We start from the raw sequence: 10,000 nt of genomic DNA on the forward strand, positions 1-10,000 counted from the left end.
AGCAATAAGGAAGAGTAATTCACTGATTCTGACACGAGTGGCAAAAGATGATAAAGGAGGGAGAAGGAAAACGTGAGAAAGGAACAAGACACAAAATAGCAAAGAGGACAAAGAAGAGGATGGTGAGGAGTCAGTGCGAATGGGGAGTACAGATAGAGAACGAGATGATGTAAAATACGAGATAATAGAAGTAGGGAAGAGTCGGATCAGTCAAGAATACAAAGGAATAGGGAGGAAATGGATGTCAGAAAGAATGCTAACTTCAGCAACAAAGATTTGAAGAGTGATCTTTTTATTCACCAAAATACTTATCTAATTCATTTTGTTAAGAGAATTCCTTAGTAATAATAGCTGTGCATACTCTAGGACAAGGGTACCTAACCTGGGTGCCACGGGGTACTTTCTAGGTGGGGGGGGGGGGCATGGAGCAATATGAAAGCTTCGACAACGAATTAAACATTTTACATCCCCTACAGGTAATTATCACTCCTAAATGAAGGAATTAGAATCTTTTCATAAAGTGTTCTTGTCCTATAATTATTTGACACTATCACACTATTCATGACTAGCAATAGCTGAATTTGATAAGATGACGCACGCACACACACACACACACACACACACACACACACACACACATTCAGATAATCAAGTCTTGTTCGGGGCCACAGAATAGGAAAGGCTTGGAACTACTCTACAATGTTTCGGTAAATAAGTGATAACGATAACACTAAAGCATAACAAATAAAAAAGATTTAAACTCAATAAAAGTACAAAGTCAGGGAAATTATTATTTATGACTGGAACTAGGAAGAAAAGGTGAAAACATAATACGTAGAAAATATTTACGTTAAAGAGAGCTAAAACAAAAGAAAAAAATATATCAAAATATCTAGAAATATTTCTTCACTGATCTAAATCAACTGTTCCACTATTCTCTCGAGTCCAGGTATAACACTCATCTCCCGCTTATACCTTCTGAAACATACATTCTCTACACATAAGAGAGAACAATTCTTCCTCACAGCTTCAACCATTTTGCACATTTATGCCATCTTAGATATTCTCAAGTCTGAGAGGTTTCTGCAATTGTCCAGAGATGATGAAGAAGAACCACGTAATATTTATATCTCGGCTTTAAAAAAAGAAACTTCAAAGGTTTGCGACTCTCTTGCCAGGAACCGCCTTCCCTCTCTGGCCTATCAGAACCTTTGGCTTTTCCTTCCACTTCCTTTGCAAATATAGAACGGTTTGGCTGTGCAGTTGATTGTGGTTTTAAGTTGTAATATAATGCAACTATTTGTCCCCTTTACGAGAGAAAAGGAAAAAGAAAAAAAACTGAAGCCGAAAAGGACAAGGGAGACAAATATGGAGATAATTTAATGGGATTATTTCTTCCCCCATATAATTGATAAATGAGATTCATTAAGAAATAATGAAATGAAAAAGGGGTTATTAAATTACAATGCATCGCGTTTAACTTCAGGATAAAGTGAAAACGAGAAACAAGATGTGCAACTGTGACGAAAAGAGATTGATAGAGAGAGAGAGAGAGAGAGAGAGAGAGAGAGAGAGAGAGAGAGAGAGAGAGAGAGAGAGAGAGAGAGAGAGAGAGAGAGAGGGGAGAGGAGAGAGGAGAGAGGAGAGAAAGAAGAAAAGAGAGAGAGAAGAGAAAGAAGAGTGTGTGTGAGAGAGAGAGAGAATCGACTGATTGATTATTCAAAATTATCTGCCTTATCAACAGCTCAGGTCAGCGGCGAATACCCTGTGGGATTAAAATGTTGAGATATATAAATCTATCAAAAAAATGTCGACAAATAAAAAATAAGACTAAATAAGATAGATAAAATGAAAAAAAGAAAAAAAAAATAAACGCACCACTTCTGTAGGTGAGAGGCATATGTAAAACGATTCAATGTAGGAACAACATACATATTACAATGATGTAAAACCTTTACCTTTGACAATACCTCTAAGTTTATTTTCTGAAGCCACAGAGCTCCTGACATAGAGCAGCTCTTAATCTTATCAAAGGATAGATAAGACAAGTTGCAATATATCAACAGAAGATAATATTGCACAAAACTCAACAACGGTAGAAATGCTAATGAGTTCGGAATATACTATTGAACCTGTTTTGTAATATTTTGGAAAAATAGTTTGGATAGAAACGACAAAGTTCGGTCGGAGAAAGAGAGAGAGAGGGAGAGAGGATGAGAGAGAGAGAGGGAGAGGGAGAGAGAGAGGGGGGGGGGAGAGGGAGAAGGAGAGAGAGGGAGAGAGAGAGAGAGGGAGGGGGGAGGGGGAGGGAGAGGAAAAGAGAGAGAGAGAGAGAGAGAGAGAGAGAGAGAGAGAGAGAGAGAGAGAGAGAGAGAGAGAGAGAGAGAGAGAGAGAGAGAAGGGGGCAGAGAGAGAGTGCGAGATAAGACATACGTGAAATATTAGAGGGAGAGGAGGGGGGACTAACCTTCACTACAAAAAGAAAGAAAAAAAAGCACCGAAAGAAGGTATAGGAAAGCACACCATTGAGAATATGAACAAAATGTATAAATTACACGAAATTACAGGAAATAGCAGCTCAAACTCACCGAATCTCCCCGCACCAGAAAACCATTAAGAAAAGAAAGCTGAAAAAGATAATTTCCATTTAATGTCTCGCGGTTCACTGAGCTTCCGGATCTGTCTCGAGCTTCGGGAGGAAGATTCATGAGTGGAAGACAGATAAGAAAAAAGGAAACAATGTGACACCAGTGATGAAAATGGAAAGGGGAAGAGGAGAGGAATTATGAGCACGGAACAAGAAATAAAAGTGTAGATAGAGAAAGGAATGGAGAGGGAGAAGGGGATGGGTGTATCGATTAGAATTATTTGAAAAAAAAAAGTAGTCATAATAAAGAGATTCGATAAGAATCATTTTTAAAAAGTAATAATAATAATAAGATTCGATAAGAATTATTTGAAAAAAGTAATAATAATAAGATAAAACAAGGTATATGGTCGGATATGTGGTATATAGTCGGGAAAACGTACCATATACCACAATAAGATACAAGTTCAAAAGTCAAGTTATGACTGCAATGCTAATATAATTATCTACATTTAACTGAAAGTAAGACAGTACAAAGATAAACAAAGTTTCTAGGTATGCAGAACAACAGTGACTTCAATGAGTTACCTTACTAGAGAGATAGAGATAGATAGATAGATAGGGAGAGAGAGAGAGAGAGAGAGAGAGAGAGAGAGAGAGAGAGAGAGAGAGAGAGAGAGAGAGAGAGAGAGAGAGAGAGAGAGAGAGAGAGAGAGTTTCATTGTAGTTTTTATAATAGTTGGTCATAATGTAGTGTCGCTACTCAGACTATAAGGACTGGAAATAAGAAATATGAATCAGATGTGCAACTATGACGTAAAGAATACAGAGAGGGAGAGGGAGGGAGAGAGAGAGAGAGAGAGAGAGAGAGACAGAGAGAGAGAGAGAGAGAGAGGGAGAGAGAGACAGAGACAGACAGACAGACAGACAGACAGACAGACAGACAGAGAGAAAGAGAGAGAGAGGGACGAAGAAGGAGAGGGAGAGAGGCTTAGAGACAGACAGACGTAAAATGATAATAATAATAATAAGAAGAAGAAGAAGAGAGAGAGAGAAAGAGAGACAGACAGACAGACACACAGACAGACAGACAGACAGACAGAGACAGAGAAGAGAATCCCCAAGTAACTAAGGCAAATAAAATCGAAAAGAAGAAATGCCTGAACACATTTCCTCTCCCCACTGATCTAAATCAACCATTTAGTCCCTCCATCTCCAGTATTTCAACAAAGTTCTTCTAAAACGTATTCCATTTGTTTCGCGCACTGTATATAATTGGAACATTTCTGTTAGATCCTACTTCCTTTTTTGTTAGCTGTGTGTCTTGATATGTTCTCAAGTGTGACGAGTTTGTGTATGTGCAGATAGGGATGATGATGCATATGTCCATTACATTCACGGTAAGGGGTAATAACATTAGTGAACCGTGTAGTGAAGGGTACTAACACACATGCTAAATATTCGTATAGATAAGATATAATAATATATATACCCATTTATAATAATAATAATAAGGAGGAGGAGGAGGAGGAGGAGGAGGAGTAGAAGGAGAAGGAAGAAGAAGGAAGAAGAGAGGAAGAGAGAGAGAGAGTGAGCGAGCGAGAGAGGAGAGAGTAGAGAGAAGAGAGAGCAGAGGGAGTAGAGAGAGAGAGAGAGAGAGAGAGAAAGGAGAAGAAGCAGACGAAGGAGAGAGAGACAGCAGGGGGGGCAAGAAGAGAGAGGGGGAGGGGGGGAGAGAGAGAGAGAGAGAGAAAGAGAGAGAGAGAGAGAGAGAAGAAGAAAGAGAGAGAAGAGAAGGGAGAGAGAGAGAGAAAGAGAGAGAGAGAGAGAAAGAGAGAGAGAGAAAGAGAGAGAGAGAGAGAGAGAGAGAGAGAGAGAGAGAGAGAGAGAGAGAGAGAGAGAGAGAGACAGACAGACAGACAGACAGACAGACAGACATACAGACAGAGAGGATAGAGGAGAGAGGAGAGAAAGAAGAAGAAAAGACCGAGAGAAGAGAAAGAAGAAAGAGAGAGAGAGAGAGAGAGAGAGAAGAGAGGAGAGAAAAAAGAAGTTAAGAGAGCGAAGAGAAAGAAGAGAGAGAGAGAGAGAGCATCGACTGATTGATTATTCAAAATTATCTGCCTTATCAACAGCTAAGGTCAATAGCGGCGAATACCCTGTGGGATTAAAATGTTGAGATATATAAATCTATCAAAAATATGACGAAAAATAAGAAAATAAAATACTAAAATAAGATAGATAAAATTAATAATAATAATAATAATAAAACGCACCACAATTCAACGTAGGAACGACATTCACATTACAATACTGTAAAACCTTTACCTTTGACAATACCTCTAGGTTTATTTTCTGAAGCCACAGAGCTCCTGACATAGAGCAGTTCTTAATCTTATCAAACGATAGATAAGACAAGTTGCAATATATCAACAGAAAATAATATTGCACCAAACTCAACGACGGTAGAGATGCTAATGAGTTCGGAATATACAATTGAACCTGTTTTGAAATATTTTGGAAAAATAGTTTGGATAGAAACGACAAAGTTCGGTCGGAGAAAGAGAGAGAGAGGGAGAGAGGGGGAGAGAGAGGGAGAGGGAGAGAGAGGAAGAGAGAGAGAGAGGGAGAGAGAGGGGAGGGAGATGGAGAAAGAGAGAGAGAAAGGGAGAGAGAGAGAGAGAGAGAGAGAGAAAGAGAAAGAGAGAGAGAGAGAGAGAGAGAGAGAGAGAGAGAGAGAGAGAGAGAGAGAGAGAGAGAGAGAGAGAGAGAGTGCCAGATAAGACATACGTGAAATATTAGAGGGAGAGGAGGGGGGACTAACCTTCACTACAAACAGAAAAAAGAATAAGAAAGCACACCATTGAGAATAAGGACAAAATGTATAAATTACACGAAATTACAGGAAATAGCAGCTCAAACTCACCGAATCTCCCCGCACCAGAAAACCATTAAGAAAAGAAAGCTGAAAAAGATAATTTCCATTTAATGTCTCGCGGTTCACTGAGCTTCCGGATCTGTCTCGAGCTTCGGGAAGAAGATTCATGAATGGAAGACAGACAAGAAAAAAGGAAACAATGTGACACCAGTGATGAAAATGGAAAAGGGGAAGAGGAGAGGAATTATGAGCACGGAACAAGAAGTAAAAGTGTAGATAGAGAAAGGAATGGAGTGGGAGAAGGGGATGGGTGTATCGATTAGAATTATTTGAAAAAAAGTAGTAATAATAAAGAGATTCGATAAGAATCATTTCTAAAAAGTAATAAAAATAATAAGATTCGATAAGAATTATTTGAAAAAAAAAATAATAATAAGATAAAACAAGGTATATGGTCGGGTATGTGGTATATAGTCAGGAAAACGTACCATATACCACAATAAGATACAAGTTCAAAAGTCAAGTTATGACTACAATGCTAATATAATTATCTACATTTAACTGAAAGTAAGACAAAACAAAGATAAACAAGGTAAAGCTCTAGGTATGCAGAAGAACAGTGACTTGAATGAGTTACCTTACTAAAGAGATAGAGGGAGAGGGAGAGGGAGAGGGAGAAGGAGAAGGAGAAGGAGAAGGAGAAGGAGAAGGAGAGAGAGAGAGAGAGAGAGAGAGAGAGAGAGAGAGAGAGAGAGAGAGAGAGAGAGAGAGAGAGAGAGAGACAGAATGACAGACAGAGACAGACACAGAGAAGAGGAAGAGAAACCCCAAGTAACTAAGGCAAATAAAATCGAAAAGAGGAAATGCCTGAACACATTTCCTCTCCCCACTGATCTAAATCAACCATTTAGTCCCTCCATCTCCAGTATTTCAACAAAGTTCTTCTAAAACGTATTCCATTTGTTTCGCGCACTGTATATAATTGGAACATTTCTGTTAGATCCTTCTTCCTCTTTTGTGAGCTGTGTGTCTTGATATATTCTCAAGTGTGATGAGTTTGTGTATGTGCAGATAGGGATGATGGTGCATATGTCATTACACGCGCGGTGAAGCGTATAACATACATGTACCCCTGAAGTGTGTAGTGAAGGATACTACCATACATGCTAAATATTCGTATAGATAAGACATAATAATATATATACCCATTTATTATAAGAAGGAGGAGGAGGAGGAGGAGGAGGAGAAGCTGAAAAAGGAGGTGAGATAGAGAGAGAGAGAGAGAGATAGAGATAGAGATAGAGATAGAGAGAGAGAGAGAGAGAGAGAGAGAGAGAGAAAGAGAAAGAGAGAGAGAGAGAGAGAGAGAGAGAGAGAGAGAGAGAGAGAGCCAGATAAGACATACGTGAAATATTAGAGGGAGAGGGGTGGGAGACTAACCTTCACTACAAAAAAAAAAGGAATAAGAAAGCAGGCCATTGAGAATAAGAACATGTATAAATTACACGAAATTACAGGAAATAGCAGATCAAACTTACCGAATCTCCCCGCACCAGAAAGCCATTAAGAAAAGAAAGCTGAAAAACATAATTTCCATTTAATGTCTCGCGGTTCACTGAGCTTCCGGGTCTGTCTCGAGCTTCGGGAAGAAGATTCATGAGTGGAAGACAGAAAAAAGGAAACAATGTGACACCAGTGATGAAAATGGAAAAGGGGAAGAGGAGAGGAATTATGAGCACGGAACAAGAAATAAAAGTGTAGATAGAGAAAGGAATGGAGAGGGAGAAGGGGATGGGTGTATCGATTAGAATTATTTGAAAAAAAAGTAGTAATAATAAAGAAATTCGATAAGAATTATTTTTAAAAAGTAATAATAATAATAAGATTCGATAAGAATATATAAAAAGTAATAATAATAAGATAAAACAAAAAGAGATAAACGAGAGAAAATACCAAACGAAAATAAACATCTATTCGGGTGTTTGGGTATATGGTCTGGTATGTGGTATATATTCAGGAAAACGTACCATATACCGCAATAAGATACAAGTTCAAAAGTCAAGTTATGACTACAATGCTAATATAATTATCTACATTTAACTGAAAGTAAGACAGTACAAAGATAAATAAGGTAAAGTTTCTAGGTATGCAGAACAACAGTGACTTGATTGAGTTACCTTAAGAGAGAGAGAGAGAGAGAGAGAGAGAGAGAGAGAGAGAGAGAGAGAGAGAGAGAGAGAGAGAGAGAGAGAGAGAGAGAGAGAGAGGAGGGAGGGGGAGAGAGAGAGGGAGAGAGAGAGAGAGAGAGAAGGAGAAGAAGAAGAAAAGGAAGCCGAAGAAGAAAAAGAAGACGAAGAAGAAAAAGTAGACGAAGAAGAAGAAAAGGGAGAGAAAGTGAGAGTGAGAGAGAGAGAGAGAGAGAGAGAGAGAGAGAGAGAGAGAGAGAGAGAGAGAGAGAGAGAGAGAGAGAGAGAGAGAGGGAGAGAGAGAGACAGACACACAGACAGACAGACAGGGACAGAGAGACAGACAGACAGAGACAGACACAGAGCTAGAGAAGAGAAACCCCAAGTAACTAAGGCAACTAAGGCAAATAAAATCGAAAAGAGGAAATGCCTGAACACATTTCCTCACCCCACTGATCTAAATCAACCGTTTAGTCCCTCCATCTCCAGTATTTCAACAAAGTTCTTCTAAAACGTATTCCATTTGTTTCGCGCACTGTATATAATTGGAACATTTCTGTTAGATCCTACTTCCTCTTTTGTGAGCTGTGTGTCTTGATATATTCTCAGGTGTGATGAGTTTGTGTATGTGTAGATAGGGATGATGATGCATATGTCATTACACGCACGGTGAAGGTATAATATACATGTACCCCTGAAGCGTGTAGTGAAGGATACTAACATACATGCTAAATATTCGTATAGATAAGACATAATAATATACATACCCATTTATTGTAAGAAGAAGAAGAAGAAGGAGGAGGAGGAGGAGAGGGAGGAGAAGCTGAAAAAGGAGGAGAGAGAGAGAGAGAGAGAGAGAGAGAGAGAGAGAGAGAGAGAGAGAGAGAGAGAGAGAGAGAGAGAGGGAGGAAGAGAGACTTTTTTTACTTCGACACATTTATTGAGAGAGAGAGAGAGAGAGAGAGAGAGAGAGAGAGAGAGAGAGAGAGAGAGAGAGAGAGAGAGAGAGAGAGAGAGAGACAGACAGACAGACGCAGGAAACAGAAGAGCAAACTCGCCTCGAAGGTCTAGAGCTTCCTGAAGGGCACTGTCTTCCCCCGCAGGATTATCAAAAGCTTTGCCGTTCTGGTCCAATTTCGTTGCAAAGAGAAAGCTTTGTTTATGCAGTTAATGGGGTCTTGGTTGGAAAGGGATTGTAGACGCTGATATTCCTTTAGTTTCGGTATTCTCGTCTACTCTCTTTGCGGTCTTGCAATGTTTCGTATCACGTTGTTTTAGTTGAAATCAGCATATGGATTCCATGATTTACATTGTGATTGAGATGTATTTTCCTAATTAGTAATATCAGTGACTTTGATAATTGATGATAATGATCTGAATACTCGTGTTTTTTTTTGTTTTTTTTTGATACTGTAATTAAAAAAAGATGATCATATACCTATGATAATGTAATACTATTGAGAAAGATGATAGAGATAATGTTGATAATGATAGTATTAGTGTTGATTACCAGAGCTAGAAATATAATCGGCAAATATAGATATCCGTTAAGAAAAAAAAATTAAGTCTATTCAACCCTTTGGTCTCTTCTGCCAAGCCTTCCCATTTCCATCACTGGATTATCAAAAGCTTTAGAGTTCAAGTTTAATTCCATCACAAAGAGAAGGTTTGTTTGGGTAGTTAATAGCGGTTTTACTTGAAAGGGAAATAGAGGCATATGTATGTCTGTCTTTACCGTAATGTTTTTTTCTTTAAGCAATCTTTCAGTTTTGTAGTTTTTAAGTCATTTTTGAAATCAGAAAGTTACGACTCTAAATTAATTAGATTGAAGATGAAAAAGTATGTATATTGAGTAAATAACTCCTCTAAACTGCACTGAACTACGAGTTGTTTTTGTCTTAATCGAGTTCCATCACAAAGAGAGATTCTTGTTTATTTTGTGAATTGATAGTTTGAGAGGAAATGGGTCTTTTGTCTCCGTTTAGGAAATGCAGTTCCAAACCTGGTCTTCGTGGGTAAAGGCAGTTGGGTCGTGTGTGTGTTGTCGAGTTTGTTAAAAGGATGTGGTCCTCTTTGGTCTGCTTATTTGATTATGTGTGTTTGTTGAAGTGTTGATAAATATATTTTTTGGTGATATATATTATCATTATTATCATTATCATTATTATTATCATCATCATCATCATCATCATCATCATCATTATCATCATCACCATCATCACCATCATCATTTTCATCACCATTTTCATCATCATCACCAAACCAAGATCCATGCATTAGATCCAAGAAAGTATTTCGCCAAACAGAAATTTTCTCGCTTTGTCCAAACAATAACTTAATTCGTTCAAC

Source organism: Penaeus vannamei, chromosome 25, assembly GCF_042767895.1.
Source record: "Penaeus vannamei isolate JL-2024 chromosome 25, ASM4276789v1, whole genome shotgun sequence".
Classification (NCBI taxonomy): domain Eukaryota; kingdom Metazoa; phylum Arthropoda; class Malacostraca; order Decapoda; family Penaeidae; genus Penaeus; species Penaeus vannamei.